The sequence below is a fragment of the Arachis stenosperma genome, chromosome 10 (genome assembly GCF_014773155.1).
Source record: "Arachis stenosperma cultivar V10309 chromosome 10, arast.V10309.gnm1.PFL2, whole genome shotgun sequence".
In the NCBI taxonomy this organism is placed as follows: domain Eukaryota; kingdom Viridiplantae; phylum Streptophyta; class Magnoliopsida; order Fabales; family Fabaceae; genus Arachis; species Arachis stenosperma.
The window spans coordinates 92,972,900-92,990,290 of NC_080386.1; the positions used below are offsets into that span (position 1 = coordinate 92,972,900).

Sequence of the window (17,391 nt, forward strand, 5' to 3'; positions counted from 1 at the left end):
TCGACTTAGTCAGAGCCTAGATCCTATGGACCTAGCCCAACCCAACTTGATTAACAAAAGAATCTCAATTGCACTAACGTACATATCTACAGATACACCTACTTTAAATATGAGATCATAACAATCTCTAAACAAAAGAAAAGTAACCACCCATCATTATAGATGGATAAATTACAGAGTGATAATAAGGCTATCACTCCTACTGTATAAAAATCCCATCACACATAAGTATTTCTCAATCCTAATTCACAAAAATCTGCCAAAAATTCTTACTAAGTTAAATATCGGAGTCTCTTGCAGGTACCACCTCGGCACCTCCCATTCACCATCAATGATCTCAGACGACTTTGCCTTATAAGGAAAAGACATTAGAATTCTCACCAAAAAGAGTTTGGACCTCACGTTCAAATCCAATCCTCTTCAATTTCAGATAACCCTTGAAAAATTGGTGCCGTTGTTGGGGACTTGGAGATCAACACCCAATCATGGCAAAAGACTACCCAAAAGATGGACACACAGCATCTGATTTAGAAACCCATGAGGAGAAATAACCTAACCTCGATCGAGCAATTGTCATGTCCCAACACTAAAAAGGAGAAAAGGGTACTACTGTGGCTAGAGATAGAAGCAATCCAAAAGGATGAAAGGACAGGTTTCCAAGTCCATATTTTTAGAGGACTAAGGTCGGCTAGAAAAGCTCAAGATCGAGTTAGAACGACAACACGAGTCTAAGCACTCCCTACTTAGAGAAGTACAAAGACGTAGGGAACTTGAAGAAAAGTTGAAAAGGTTGGAGTCTGATCTTAAAGGCAGAAGGCCTCGGACTAATCGGGAGACTACTCATTTGGGAAGTAAGGACCAATTCTCGGAAAATCATGCGAGCTAAAGTTCTTAGAAATTTTAAGATCCCAGACATAGATCTCTATGATGGCACAACAGATCCTCGACATCACCGGAGTAATTCCAAAAGTCGTATGTACATGGCAGATGTATCCGACACAACAAGGTGCAAAGCATTCCTGACTATATTGACCAAGGCAGCAATGAAGTAGTTTGGTATTACTTACCTCCTAAATCAGTCACTTGTTTCGACGACTTGATCAAAAGCTTTCTCACAAGATTTTCAATTCAGAAAGACAAGGCCAAGCATGCTCCAAGCCTTTTGGATGTCAAACAGGAGGTCAAAAAATCTCTTAGGGCCTACATGGAGAGGTTTATATTAACAAAGCATGTCTGAAAATTCAAAAATTTACTTACCAAAGCAACTATTGTGGAACTGGTTAATGGTCTCAGAAAATTCCCTTTTCACAGTCAATATAAAAAGAGTACTTGACCTCTTTGTAAGAAGTCCAGAAATAAGTTAAGAAGTATATCAACATAAAAAAAATTACTTAATTGAGAAAACCTACAGGTAGACCAGGGAATCAATATATGCCCTAAGACAAGGAAATGGAGCAAAAGAAAAGAGAAAAAGGCAGCTCAGAAAGACTTCAGAGGTATCACTTCTACACTCCACTAAGAGTTTCTTTGGTCAATATCTAAAGAAAAATATGCTACACTGAAAAGATACCACTTCCAAGGCCAATTCAAAGATGTGAATTAGTCAGAATACTACGAATACCATAAAATATATGGCCACTCTACTCCACCAATGATTGCTCTGATCTGAAGAATGTGATTAAAAAAACTAGCTAAAGAAAAATGATTAGATAAATACCTTGTCAGAAGGTCGGTGAAACTAACAAAAAAAAAAAATGACAAAGGAGATAAAAAAAAAGATAAAAGTGACCAACAAGAACACCTAAAAAACACATTCAAGTTATCGTAGGTAGGTTCGCTGGAGAGGAGATAATCAAATCCTCTTACAAAAGACATTTAAAGAAGGTCTATCAAGTCGAGATAAATAAAGAGATGCTTGATCTGCCTGTGATAACCTTCACTAAGGAGGATGCAAAAGGTGTTGTCCCTAGTCATAATAACCCCGTGGTAATAATGATGATATTGGCGACAACGTTAATAATAGTGGTAATACCGAAATAGAATCTCCCTTCAAATGATGTAGCACAACATTAACAACAATTCATTGATAAAAACGCAATTCTAAAAGTTGAATTCAAACTATGGCGACAGATTGCACTACCGATTGTTTAGGGTTTGCTTCCACCCACAATGCCACACATATGATGGCAGAACACAGTTCATGAATAATGAATCCCTAGCCCCATGTTCAGTTGGAAGGAGTTTTGTCTCGTGATGTTGGCGTATTGGGCCTTGTACGTGGATACTTTTATTTTTATTGAGATCAAACGTTATATATTTTAGGGCCGCACAAAATTGGATTTGTCTCATGATGTTGGCATATTGGACCTTGTTTATTCTTTTTCTGGCAAACAAATGCCTAGTTCATTGGAGTTGTATATTATTTTAGCCCTATTCGGCTTGCTTTTTCTAACTAACATTTAAGATACTATTGTTGTCAAACAAATTTGAATGGGCTTGTGTATAAATGAATCCGTATGTGGAAAAAAGCTAACATTAACTTATTTTAACTACTCTTACTAAAAAATAAAAAGTTATTTTAACTATTTGCACAACTGTGTTATATTGCTATTTAATTTCCAAATCAAGTCGATTCAGCTTTTTTTTTGGACGGGGACCCGGGCCAACAAACTAGCCCAGGCCCAGAAAATAATATTCTTTTCAGAAAAAAATCCTATTATTTTTTAATTATCTTTTTGTTATGGTATTTTTTTGTGTGTTGTTTATCCGCAAAATCACAACAATGACCACCATAGCCACATCAATCATAACTTTTTCTTTTATGTATTTGGAAACGTGAATATGAAAAAAGAAAGAGAAAGTCTAGGGGATTCAGCATTTTTATTAAAATCTGGCACGCATTTAACCTGCAAAAAAAAAGTGGATAATCCCACACTATTAGATATTTTTATTAAAGAAAAGTATAGGTAAGCAATTAAAATATTAAACAATGTGAACAATGGATATATCGTATGTTCATTTTACTATGTGTGTGGATGGTTATTCTAATAATAAGATTTAGGTGGTGTTCCGAGGGTTACCTGAAACTGTAGGTCGATCTCGGATGAGATCTTTTGTACTGATCGGAGATGACGTGTCCGGCTTGTGCATGGCGGCCGGAGCTGTCGTGTCCAACTTGTTAGACTGGCAATGCTGCTGATCCTTCTTCACCGGAGGGTGGTGGTACCTGCAAGGGATTCCGATGCTTAAGTTAGCAAGGGTATTAAGCAGGTTTTTCGTAGAATCAGAGTATGAGTTATATCTGGGTTCTCCAGCGTAGTTATAATGGCATAGAGTGACCTTCTTAGATAAGATAAGTTAGTTCTTATCTTATCTTTATCTTATCTTCAAGTAAGGTCATCTTATCTTCAAGGGAACCGCCCTTCTCTCTGTAGGCTTGGGCTGCCTTAGGATTTGGGACGTGGTCTTCTATTTGGGTCCTTTTTGGGCTTTCCTATGATTTGGCCGAACTCTTTGAGAAGAGGTCGGATTTGTCTTGACCTGAAGAGGTCGTTCGACTTATCAGTAGAACATCCCGGGTCGAACAGCTCGACCCAGGGTATGAACAGTGCCCCTGCTCGAGCTCGGTCTTCTGTTTTGAGGTCGAGTCTTCAGTTTTAGGACTTCAATCCTTTTATGGTGAAGCTGAACTTGAGCATTTTGTCGACTTTGCTGCAGCTTTTGAACATGAAGCGTTTCTCCTTCGCTTTTAGAAGCGCGCGCTTTTAACCTTTTTTGTCTTGGAAATGTGCGAGGGTTTAATACCCTTATTAATTGGTTTTTAATGCCTCGTTTCTCTTGCTTCTTTTATTTTGAACTTTATACACAGAAAATGGTTTTTTCTCTTCTCTGTAACTCCCCCCTTTTGATGAGCGGATAATTTAAACGCTTTTTGGCATTATTTTTAGTATGTTTTTAGTATGTTTTAGTTAGTTTTTATTATATTTTTTATTAGTTTTTAGTTAAAATTCACTTTTCTGGACTTTACTATGAGTTTGTGTGTTTTTCTGTGATTTCAGGTATTTTCTGGCTGAAATTGAGGGACCTGAGCAAAAATCTGATTCAGAGGCTGAAAAGGACTGCAGATGCTGTTGGATTCTGACCTCCCTGCACTCGAAGTGGATTTTCTGGAGCTAAAGAAGCCCAATTGGCGCGCTCTTAACTGCGTTGGAAAGTAGACATCCTGGGCTTTCCAGCAATGTATAATAGTCCATACTTTGCCCGAGATTTGATGGCCCAAACCGGCGTTCCAAATCAGCTCAAAACTGCCCAGCGTTAAACGCCGGAACTGGCACAAGAATGGGAGTTAAACGCCCAAACTGGCACAAAAGCTGGTGTTTAACTCCAAGAAAAGTCTCTACACATGAAAGCTTCAATTCTCAGCCCAAGCACACACCAAGTGGGCCCGGAAGTGGATTTTTATGTCATTTACTCATTTCTGTAAATCCTAGGCTACTAGTTCTCTACAAATAGGACCTTTTACTATTGTATTCTTATCTTGGTAGCTATCTTTAGTCTTATGCTATCTTAGATCATGGGGCTGGCCTCACGGCCATGCCAAGACCTTGTTCTTATGTATTTTCAACGGTGGAGTTTCTACACACCATAGATTAAGGTGTGGAGCTCTGCTGTACCTCGAGTATTAATGCAATTACTATTGTTCTTCTATTCAATTCAGCCTATTCTTGTTCTAAGATATTCATCTGCACCCAAGAACATGATGAATGTGATGATTATGTGACGCTCATCATCATTCTCACTTATGAACGAGTGCCTGACAACCACTTCTGTTCTACAAGCGAACAAGGCTTGAATGTTTATCTCTTGGATTCCTTAATCAGAATCTTCGTGGTATAAGCTAGAATTGATGGCGGCATTCAAGAGAATCCGGAAGGTCTAAACCTTGTCTGTGGTATTCTGAGTAGGATTCAAGGATTGAATGACTGTGACGAGCTTCAAACTCCTGAAGGCTGGGCGTTAGTGACAGACGCAAAAGAATCAATGGATTCTATTCCAACCTGATTGAGAACCGACAGATGATTAGCCGTGCTGTGATAGAGCGCGTTGAACATTTTCACTGAGAGGACGGGATTGTAGCCACTGACAACGGTGATGCCCAACATACAGCTTGCCATGGAAAGGAGTAAGAAGGATTGGATGAAGACAGTAGGAAAGCAGAGAGACGGAAGGTACAAAGCATCTCCATACGCTTATCTGAAATTCCCACCAATGAATTACATAAGTATCTCTATCCTTATTCTATGCGTTATTCATATATCATACATAACCATTTGAATCTACCTGACTGAGATTTACAAGGTGACCATAGCTTGCTTCATACCAACAATCTCCGTGGGATCGACCCTTACTCGCGTAAGGTTTATTACTTGGACGACCCAGTGCACTTGCTGGTTAGTTGTGCGAAGTTGTGATAAAGAGTTGAGATTTCAATTGAGCGTACCATGTTGATGGCGCCATTGATGATCACAATTTCGTGCACCAAGTTTTTGGCGCCGTTGCCGGGGATTGTTTGAGTTTGGACAACTGACGGTTCATCTTGTTGCTTAGATTAGGTATTTTTCTTCAGAGTTCTTAAGAATGAATTCTAGTGTTTCAAGGTGATGTTCTTATCATCACCAAAGCTGATTGATTCTCATCAATTTAGCTCTTGAATGCAATGTCCTGCTGAAGCTTGGCTAGCCATGTCTAATCTCTTTAGACTGAAGCTTTAGACTAACATTGCATGATTCCTGGAATTCTCATTAAGAATTTTGATACCTTTATTTTCTTTTCCACTTAATTTTCGAAAAAGCACAAAAAAATTTCAAAATCATAAAAACCAAAAAATATTTTATGTTTCTTGTTGAGTCTAGTGTCTCATTTTAAGTTTGTTGTCAATTGCATGTTTCTTTTCTTCCTGCATTTTTTCGAATTCATGCATGTGTCTTCATTGATCTTCAAGTTGTTCTTGATGATTTCCTTACTCTGATCTTTAAATTCTCTTGACTTGAGTGTTTTGTTGTTTCTCATATGCATTCTCATTTTGTTAGTGTCAGTAGTATACAAACTGCTAAGTTTGGTGTATTGCATGCATTGTTATTTGATTTTAGTTGCATTGTGATTATTCCTCATTATTAAAAATCCAAAATTTTTTATTTGTGTCTTTTCAAGTCAATAATACAGAGAATTGAAGATTCAGAACATACAGCAGAGGAATTACACAGAAAAAGCTGGGCGTTCAAAACGCCCAGTGAGGAAGGCAAACTGGCGTTTAAACGCCAGCCAGGGTGCCTGGTTGGGCGTTTAACGCCCAAAAGGGTAGTGTTTTGGGCGTTAAACGCCAGAATGTATACCATTCTGGGCGTTTAATGCCAGGATGGCACAAGAGGGAAGATTCTGTTTTTAATTCAAATTTTTTTCGAGTTTTCAAAATTTTTCAAAATCAAATATTTTTCAAATCATATCTTTTCAATCATATGTTTTCAAAATCAATTTCTTTCTTTTTCAAAAATACTTGCTAACAATTAATGATTTGATTCAACATTTCAAATATGTTGCCTTTTCTGTTGAGAAAGGTTTAGTGTCTGAATCATATCTTTTCTTGTTAGTCAAGTCGTTGATTTTAAAAATCAAATCTTTTTAAATTGTTTTTCAAATCATATCTTCTCAATCATATCTTTTTAAAACTATATCTTTTCAATCATATCTCTTAATCACATCTTTTTCAAAATAGTTTTCAATCATATCTTTTTAATTTATAATTTCAAAATCTTTTTCAAAAATCACTTGATTTCTTTTTCACTCTTAGTTTTCAAAAATTAATTAGTATATTTCAAAATGTTTTTTTTAAATCTTTTTAATTTATTTTCGAAAATTTCTTCCCCTCTTCTCACATCCTTCTATTTATGGACTAACACTCCTCCTCAATGAACAATTCGAACTCCATCTCTTCTGATAAGTTCGAATTCTTCTACTCCCTCTTTCTATTTTTTTCTTTTCCTCTGACACCTCAAGGAATCTCTATACTGTGACATAGAGGATTCCATATTTTCTTGTTCTCTTCTCTTTCATATGAGCAGGAGCAAAGACAAAAGCATTCTTGTTGAGGCTGACCCTGAACCTGAAAGGACCTTGAAGCGAAAGCTAAGAGAAGCTAAGGCACAACTCTCTGTAGAGGACCTGACAGAAATCTTCAAAGAAGAAGAACCCATGGCAGCCGAAAATAACAACAATGCCAATAATGCAAGGAAGGTGCTGGGTGACTTTACTGCACCTACTCTCGACTTCTATGGGAGAAGCATCTCTATCCCTGCCATTGGAGCAAACAACTTTGAGCTTAAGCCTCAATTAGTTTCTCTAATGCAACAGAATTTCAAGTTCCATGGACTTCCATTGGAAGATCCTCATCAGTTTTTAGCTGAGTTCTTGCAAATTTGTGACACTGTCAAGACTAATGGGGTTGACCCTGAGGTCTACAGACTTATGCTATTCCCTTTTGCTGTAAGAGACAGAGCTAGGATATGGTTGGACTCACAACCTAAAGAAAGCCTGAACTCTTGGGAAAAGCTAGTCAATTCCTTCTTGGCAAAGTTCTTTCCACCTCAAAAATTGAGTAAGCTTAGAGTGGAAGTCCAAACCTTCAGACCGAAGGAAGGTGAATCCCTATATGAAGCTTGGGAAAGATACAAGCAATTGATCAGAAAGTGTCCTTCTGACATACTTTCTGAATGGAGCATCATAGGTATCTTCTATGATGGTCTGTCTGAACTGTCCAAGATGTCATTGGATAGCTCTGCTGAAGGATCTCTTCATCTGAAGAAGACGCCTGCAGAAGCTCAAGAACTCATTGAAATGGTTGCAAATAACCAATTCATGTACACTTCTGAAAGGAATCCTGTGAACAATGGGACGAATCAGAAGAAAGGAGTTCTTGAGATTGATACTCTAAATGCCATATTGGCTAAGAACAAAATATTGACTCAGCAAGTCAATTTGATTTCTTAAAGTCTGTCTGGAATGCAAGCTGCACCAGGCAATACTAAGGACGCTTCATCTGAAGAAGAAGCTTATGATCCTGAGAACCCTTCAATGGAAGAGGTGAATTACGTGGGAGAACCCTATGGAAACACCTATAATTTTTCATGGAGAAATCATCCAAATCTCTCATGGAAGGATCAACAGAGACCTCAACAAGGTTTCAACAACAATAATGGTGGAAGAAACAGGTTTAGCAATGGCAAGCCTTTTTCATCATCTTCTCAGCAATAGACAGAGAATTCTAAGCAGAGCCACTCTGACTTAGCAACCATGATCTCTGATCTAATCAAAACCACTCAAAGTTTCATGACTGAAACAATGTCCTCCATTAGGAATTTGGAGGCACAAGTGGGATAGCTGAGTAAGAAAGTTACTGAACTCCCTCCTAGTACTCTTCCAAGCAATACAGAAGAGAATCCAAAAGGAGAGTGTAAGGTCATCAACATGGCCGAATTTGGAGAGGAAAAAGAGGCAGTGATCGCCACTGAGAAAGACCTCAATGGACGTCCACTGGCCTCCAATGAGTTCCCTAATGAGGAACCATGGGAATCTGAGGCTCACACTGAGACCATAGAGATTCCATTGGATTTACTTTTGCCATTCATGAGCGCTGATGAGTATTCTTCCTCTGAAGAGGATGAGTATGTCACTGAAGAGCAAGTTGCTAAATACCTTAGAGCAATCATGAAGCTAAATGACAGTTTATTTGGTAATGAGACTTGGGAAAACAAACCTCCTTTGCTCACCAAAGAACTGAATGACTTGTCTAGGCAGAAATTACCTCAAAAGAGACAAGATCCTGGGAAGTTTTCGATACCTTGTACCATAGGCACCATGACCTTTAAGAAGGCTCTGTGTGACCTAGGGTCAAGTATAAACCTCATGCCTCTCTCTGTAATGGAGAAGTTAGGGATCTTTGAGGTGCAAGCTGCAAGAGTCTCACTAGAGATGGCAGACAATTCAAGAAAACAAGCTTATGGACTTGTAGAGGATGTTTTGGTAAAGGTTGAAGACCATTACATCCCTGCTGATTTCATAGTCCTAGAGACTAGGGAGTGCATGGATAAATCCATCATCCTTGGCAGACCCTTCCTAGCCACAGCAAAGGCTGTGATTGATGTTGACAGAGGAGAATTGACCATTCAAGTGAATGAAGAATCCTTTGTGTTTAAGGCTCAAGGATATCCCTCTGTAACCATGGAGAGGAAGCATGAAGAGCTTCTCTCAAAACAGAGTCAAACAGAGTCCCCATAGTCAAACTCTAAGTTTGGTGTTGGGAGGCCACAACCAACTTCTAAGTTTGGTGTTGAACCCCCACATTCAAACTCTAAGTTTGGTGTTGGGAGGTTCCAACATTGCTCTGAGTATCTGTGAGGCTCCATGGGAGCCCATTGTCAAGCTATTAACATTAAAGAAGCGCTTGTTGGGAGGCAACCCAATGCTATATTTATCTATTTTCCTTTGTTATTTTATGTTTTCTGTAGGTTGATGATCATGGGAAGTCACAAAACCAATTGAAAAAGCAAAAATAGAATGAAAAACAGAAAGAAAAACAGCACACCCTGGAGGAAGATCTTGCTGGCGTTTAAACGCCAGTAAGGGCAGCAAATGGGCGTTTAACGCCCAGTCTGGCACTATTCTGGGCGTTTAATGCCAGAAAGGGGCACCAGACTGGCGTTAAACGCCAGGAAAGGGCAAGAAGCTGGCGTTAAACGTCAGAAATGGGCACCAGCCCGGCGTTTAACGCCAGAATTGGCATAAAGAGTATTTTTGCTCGCCACTTGGTGCAGGGATGAATTTTCCTTGACACCTCAGGATCTGTGGACCCCACAGAATCCCCACCTACCCCACCACCCACTTTCTCTCTTCTTCACCCATTTACCAATCACCTCAACACCTCTTCCCCAAAAACCCCTCACCTATTAAATCCCATCTTTCTCTTCACCACTCACATCCATCCTTCATAAAACCCCACCTACCTCACCATTCAAATTCAAACCACTTTCCCTCCGAAACCCACCCTTACATGACCGAACCATACCCCTCTCTCCACCCCTATATAAACCCATCTTCACTCCTTCATTTTCACACAACCTAAACACTACTTCTCCCCCTTTGGCCGAACCACAAAGCCATCTCCATCTCCTCTATTTCTTTTTCTTCTACTCTCTTCTTTCTTCTTTTGCTCGAGGACGAGCAAACCTTTTAAGTTTGGTGTGGTAAAAGCATTGCTTTTTGTTTTTCCATAACCATTTATGGCACCTAAGGCCGGAGAAACCTCTAGAAAGAAGAAAGGGAAGGCAAAAGCTTCCACCTCCGAGTCATGGGAGATGGAGAGATTCATCTCAAGGGTGCATCAAGACCACTTCTATGAAGTTGTGGCCATGAAGAAGGTGATCCCCGAGGTCCCTTTCAAACTCAAAAAGAGTGAATACCCGGAGATCCGACATGAGATTCGAAGAAGAGGTTGGGAAGTTCTTACCAACCCCATTCAACAAGTCAGAATCTTAATGGTTCAAGAGTTCTATGCCAATGCATGGATCACCAAGAGCCATGATCAAAGTGTGAACCCGAACCCAAAGAATTGGCTTACAATGGTTCGGGGGAAATGCTTGGATTTCAGTCCGGAAAATGTAAGGTTGGCATTTGGTGCGCGAAATTGTGAACAATACTTTTTCACAACTCAAATAATCCCCGGTAATGGCTCCAAGAACTTGGTGGCTCAATACCATGGCATTACACAACTTCGCACAACTAACCAGCAAGTGCACTGGGTCGTCCAAGTAATAAACCTTACGTGAGTAAGGGTCGATCCCACGGAGATTGTTAGCATTGAAGCAAGCTATAGTCATCTTGTAAATCTTAGTCAGGCAAACTCAAATATATATGATGATGAACGAAAATAACATAGAAGATAAAGATAGTGATACTTATGTATATCATTGGTGTAAGAGCTTCAGACAAGTGTATGAAGATGCCTTCCCTTCCGTCTCTCTGCTTTCCCACTGTCTTCATCCAATCCTTTCTTACTCCTTTCCATGGCAAGCTTGTGTAGGGTCTCACTGTTGTCAGCAGCTACCTCCCATCCTCTCAGTGAAAGCGATTGCATATGTCCTGTCACGGCATAGCGGAATTCAGCTGTCGGTTCTCGTTCAGGCCGGAATAATATCCATTGATACTTTTGCGTCTGTCACTAACGCCCTAGCCTGCTAGGAGTTTGAAGCACGTCACAGTCATTCAGTCATTGAATCCTACTCAGAATACCACAGACAAGGTTAGACCTTCCGGATTCTCTTGAATGCTGCCATCAGTTCTTGCCTATACCACAAAGACTCTGATCTCACGGAATGGCTGGCTCGTTTGTCAGGCGAGCACTCGGTTGTCAGGCGATCAACCATGCATCATGCAATCAGAAATCCAAGAGATATTCACCAAGCCTCGAATGCTTGTAGAACAAGAGTGGTTGTCAGTCACCTTGTTCATAGGTGAGAATGGTGATGGGCGTCAATCATCACCTTCATCATGTTGAAGAACAAGTGATATCTTGGTAAAAGAACAAGCGGAATTGAATGGAAGAACAATAGTAATTGCATTAATACTCGAGGTACAGCAGAGCTCCACACCTTAATCTATGGTGTGTAGAAACTCCACCGTTGAAAATACATAAGAATAAGGTCTAGGCATGGCCGAATGGCCAGCCACCCAATGATCTAAGAACTAGATGTCCAAAGATGATCAAAGGATCAAAAACAATCCAAAGATTTCTAATACAATAGTAAAAGGTCTTACTTATAAGAAACTAGTAGCCTAAGGTGTACAGAAATGAGTAAATGACATAGAAATCCTCTTCCGGGCCCACTTGGTGTGTGCTTGGGCTGAGCAATGAAGCAAATTTCGTGTAGAGACTCTTCTTGGAGTTAAACGCCAGCCTTGGTGCCAGTTTGGGCGTTTAACTCCCATTTGGGTGCCAGTTCCAGCGTTTAACGCTGGGATTTCTTGAGGTGACTTTGAACGCCGGTTTGGGCCATCAAATCTTAGGCAAAGTATGGACTATCATATATTGCTGGAAAGCCCAGGATGTCTACTTTCCAACGCCGTTGAGAGCGCGCCAATTGGGCTTCTGTAGCTCCAGAAAATCCGCTTCGAGTGCAGGGAGGTCAGAATCCAACAGCATCTGCAGTCCTTTTTGGTCTCTGGATCAGATTTTTGCTCAGGTCCCTCAATTTCAGCCAGAAAATACCTGAAATCACAGAAAAACACACAAACTCATAGTAAAGTCCAGAAAAGTGAAATTTAATTAAAAACTAATAAAAATATACTAAAAACTAACTAGATCATACTAAAAGTATACTAAAAACAATGCCAAAAAGTATACAAATCATCCGCTCATCACAACACCAAACTTAAATTGTTGCTTGTCCCCAAGCAACTGAAAATCAAATAAGATAAAAGGAAGAGAATATGCAATGAATTCCAAAAACATCTGTGAAGATCAGTATTAATTAGATGAGCGGGGCTTTTAACTTTTTGCCTCTGAACAGTTTTGGCATCTCAATCTATCCTTTGAAATTCAGAATGGTTTGCTTCTTTAGGAACTTAGAATCCAGATAGTGTTAATGATTCTCCTAGTAAAGTATGATGATTCTTGAACATAGCTATTTATTGAGTCTTGGCTGTGGCCCAAAGCACTCTGTCTTTCCAGTATTACCACCGGATACATACATGCCACATACACATAATTGGGTGAACCTTTTCAGATTGTGACTTAGCTTTGCTAAAGTCCCCAATTAGAGGTGTCCAGGGTTCTTAAGCACACTCTTATTTGCCTTGGATCACAACTCTTATTATTATTTTTTTTCTTTTCTTTTTTTTTTTCGTTTTCTTTTTTTTTTTTCTCTTTTTCGGTTTTTTTTTTCGAATAGCAATGCTTTTTCTTGCTTCAAGAATCATTTTATTGATTTTTCAGATCCTCAATAACATGTCTCCTTTTTCATCATTCTTTCAAGAGCCAGCATTCATGAACCACAAATTCAAGATACATATGCACTGTTTAAGCATACATTCAGAGAACAAAAATATTGCCACCACATCAAAATAATTAAACTATTATAAAATTCAAAATTCATGCAATTCTTCCTTTTTCAATTAAGCATATTTTTATTCAAGAAAGGTGATGGATTCATAGGACATTCATAACTTTAAGGCATAGACACTAAGACACTAATGATCATAAGACACAAGCATGGATAACATAAAGCACCAAAATTCGAAAAACAAAGGAATAAAGAACAAGGAAATCAAGGAATGGGTCCACCTCAGTGATGGCGGCTCTTCCTTGCTTTTGAAGGTCCTATGGAGTGCTTGAGCTCCTCAATGTCTCTTCCTTGCCTTTGTTGCTCCTCTCTCATGATTCTTTGTTCTTCTCTAATTTCATGGAGGAGAATGGAGTGTTCTTGGTGCTCCACCCTTAGTTGTCCCATATTGGAACTCAACTCTCCTAGGGAGGTGTTTAGTTGCCCCCAATAGTCTTGTGGAGGAAAATTCATCCCTTGAGGAATCTCAGGGATCTCATGATGAGTGGGATCTCTTGTGTACTCCATCCTTTTCTTAGTGATGGGCTTGTCCTCATCAATGGTGATGTCTCCCTCTATGTCAACTCCCACTGAATAACAGAGGTGACAAATGAGGTGAGGAAAGGCTAACCTTGCCAAGGTAGAGGTCTTGTCCGCCACCCTATAGAGTTCTTGGGCTATAACCTCATGAACCTCTATTTCTTCTCCAATCATGATGCTATGGATCATGATAGCCCGGTCTATGGTAACTTCGGACCGGTTGCTAGTGGGAATGATTGAGCGTTGTATGAACTCTAACCATCCTCTAGCCACGGGTTTGAGGTCATGCCTTCTCAATTGGACCGGCTTTCCTCTTGAATCTTGCTTCCATTGTGCGCCCTCTTCACATATGACTGTGAGGACTTGGTCCAACCTTTGATCAAAGTTGACCCTTCTAGTGTAAGGATGCTCATCTCCTTGCATCATAGGCAAGTTGAACGCCACCCTCACACTTTCCGGACTAAAATCCAAGTATTTCCCCCGAACCATAGTAAGATAATTCTTTGGATCCGGGTTCACACTTTGGTCATGGTTCTTGGTGATCCATGCATTGGCATAGAACTCTTGAACCATCAAGATTCCGACTTGTTGAATGGGGTTGGTAAGTACTTCCCAACCCCTTCTTCGGATCTCATGGCGGATCTCCGGATATTCACCCTTTTTGAGTGAAAAGGGGACTTCGGGGATCACCTTCTTCAAGGCCACAACTTCATAGAAGTGGTCTTGATGCACCCTTGAGAGGAATCTATCCATCTCCCATGACTCGGAGGTGGGAGCCTTTGCCTTCCCTTTCCTCTTCCTAGAGGTTTCTCCGGCCTTGGATGCCATAAATGGTTATGGAAAAACGAAAAAGCAACGCTTTCACCACACCAAACTTAAAATGTTTGCTCGTCCTCGAGCAAAAGAAGAAAGAAGAGAGTAGAAGAAGAAGAAATGAGGAAGAGGGATGGTGGTGTATTCGGCCAAGGAGGGGGAGAAGTGGTGTTTAGGTAGTGGGAAAATGAAGGGGTAAAGAGGGGTTTATATAGGAAAGAGGGGGATGAGGGTTCGGCCATTTGAGGGTGGGTTTGGGAGGGAAAGTGGTTTGAATTTGAAGGGTGAGGTTGGTGGGGTTTTATGAAGGATGGATGTGAGTGGTGAAGAGAAAGATGGGATTTGATAGGTGAGGGGTTTTTGGGGAAGAGGTGTTGAGGTGATTGGTGAATGGGGGAAGAAGAGAGAGAGTGATGGTAGGGTCCTGTGGGGTCCACAGATCCTGTAGTGTCAAGGAAAAGGCATCCTTGCACCAAATGGCATCAAAATCCACGTTTTGAGCCTTTTCTGGCGTTAAACGCCGGGCTGGTGCCCATTCCTGGCGTTTAACGCCAGGTTTTTGCCCTTTACTGGCGTTTAACGCCAGTCTGGTGCCCCTTTCTGGCGTTAAACGCCCAGAATGGCGCCAGACTGGGCGTTAAACGCCCAACAGCTAGCATTACTGGCGTTTGAACGCCAGCTTCTTCTTCTCCAGGGTGTGCTATTTTTCTTCCTGTTTTTCATTCTGTTTTTGCTTTTTTCATTGTTTTTGTGACTTCTTATGATCATCAACCTACAAAAAAGATAAAATAACAAAAGAAAATAGTTAACCATAAAACATTGGGTTGCCTCCCAACAAGCGCTTCTTTAATGTCATTAGCTTGACAGAGGACTCTCATGGAGCCTCAGAAATGCTCAGAACCGTGTTGGAACCTCCCAACACCAAACTTAGAGTTTGAATGTGGGGGTTCAACACCAAACTTAGAGTTTGGTTGTGGCCTCCCAACACCAAACTTAGAGTTTGACTGTGGGGGCTCTGCTTGGCTCTGTTTTGAGAGAAGCTCTTCATGCTTCCTCTCCATGATGATAGAGGGATGTCCTTGGGCCTTAAACACCAAGGATTCTTCATTCATTTGAATGATCAACTCTCCTCTATCAACATCAATCACAGCCTTTGCTGTGGCTAGGAAGGGTCTGCCAAGGATGATGGATTCATCCATGCACTTCCCAGTCTCTAGGACTATGAAATCAGTAGGAATGTAATGGTCTTCAACCTTAATCAGAACATCCTCTACAAGTCCATAGGCTTGTTTTCTTGAGTTGTCTGCCATCTCTAGTGAGATTTTTGCAGCTTGCACCTCAAAGATCCCTAATTTCTCCATTACAGAGAGGGGCATGAGGTTTACACTTGACCCCAAGTCACACAAGGCCTTCTTGAAGGTCATGGTGCCTATGGTACAAGGTATAGAAAACTTCCCAGGATCCTGCCTCTTTTGAGGCAATTGCTGCCTAGACAAGTTATCCAGTTCTTTGGTGAGCAAAGGGGGTTCATCCTCCCAAGTCTCATTTCTAAATAACCTGTCATTTAGCTTCATGATTGCCCCAAGGTATTTAGCAACTTGCTCTTCAGTGACATACTCATCCTCTTCAGAGGAAGAATACTCATCAGAGCTCATGAAAGGCAGTAGTAAGTCCAAGGGAATCTCTATGGTCTCAGTTTGAGCCTCAGATTCCCAAGGTTCATCATTGGGGAACTCATTGGAGGCCAGTGGACGTCCAGTGAGGCCTTCCTCAGTGGCGTTCACTGCCTCTTCTTCCTCCCAGAATTCGGCCATATTTATGGCTTTGCACTCTCCTTTTGGATTTTCTTCAGTGTTACTTGGGAGAGTGCTTGGGGGAAGTTCAGTAATTTTCTTGCTCAGCTGACCCACTTGTCCTTCCAAATTCCTAATGGAGGATCTAGTTTCAGTCATGAAACTTTGAGTGGTTTTGATTAGATCAGAGACCATGGTTACTAAGTCAGAGGTATTCTGCTTAGAGCTCTCTGTTTGTTGCTGAGAAGATGATGGAAAAGGTTTACCATTGTTAAACCTGTTTCTTCCACCATTATTATTGAAACATTGTTGAGGTCTCTCTTGATTCTTCCATGAGAGATTTGGGTGATTTCTCCATGAAGAATTATAGGTGTTACCATAGGGTTCTCCCAGGTAATTTACCTCTTCCATTGAAGGGTTCTCAGGATCATAAGCTTCTTCCTCAGATGAAGCATCCTTAGTACTGTTTGGTGCATTTTGCATTCCAGACAGACTTTGAGAAATCAGATTGACTTGTTGAGTCAATATTTTATTCTGAGCCAAAATGGCATTCAGAGTGTCAATTTCAAGAACTCCTTTCTTCTGACTAGTCCCATTGTTCACAGGATTCCTTTCAGAAGTGTACATGAATTGGTTATTTGCAACCATTTCAATCAGTTCTTGAGCTTCAGTAGGCGTCTTCTTCAGATGAAGAGATCCTCCAGCAGAGCTATCCAAAGACATCTTGGATAGTTCAGAGAGACCATCATAGAAAATACCTATGATGCTCCATTCAGAAAGCATGTCAGAGGGACATTTTCTAATTAACTGTTTGTATCTTTCCCAAGCTTCATAGAGGGATTCTCCATCCTTCTGTCTGAAGGTTTGGACTTCCACTCTAAGCTTACTCCATCTTTGTGGCGGAAAGAACTTTGCCAAGAAGGCATTGACTAGCTTTTCCCAAGAGTCCAGGCTTTCTTTAGGTTGAGAGTCCAATCATATTCTAGCTCTGTCTCTCACAGCAAAAGGGAATAGCATCAGTCTATAGACCTCAGGGTTAACCCCATTAGTCTTGACTGTGTCACAGATTTGCAAGAACTCAGCTAAAAACTGATGAG

General features: G+C 40.5%; 1 non-coding gene across 1 annotated transcript; it reads left to right on the forward strand.

The window, feature by feature from the left end:
* The first annotated feature begins 17,071 nt into the window (after positions 1-17,071).
* Positions 17,072-17,179, forward strand: LOC130958780 (small nucleolar RNA R71). Its single transcript, XR_009077886.1, has one exon. It is a non-coding gene; the product is annotated as a small nucleolar RNA R71 (small nucleolar RNA).
* The last annotated feature ends 212 nt before the right edge of the window (positions 17,180-17,391 follow it).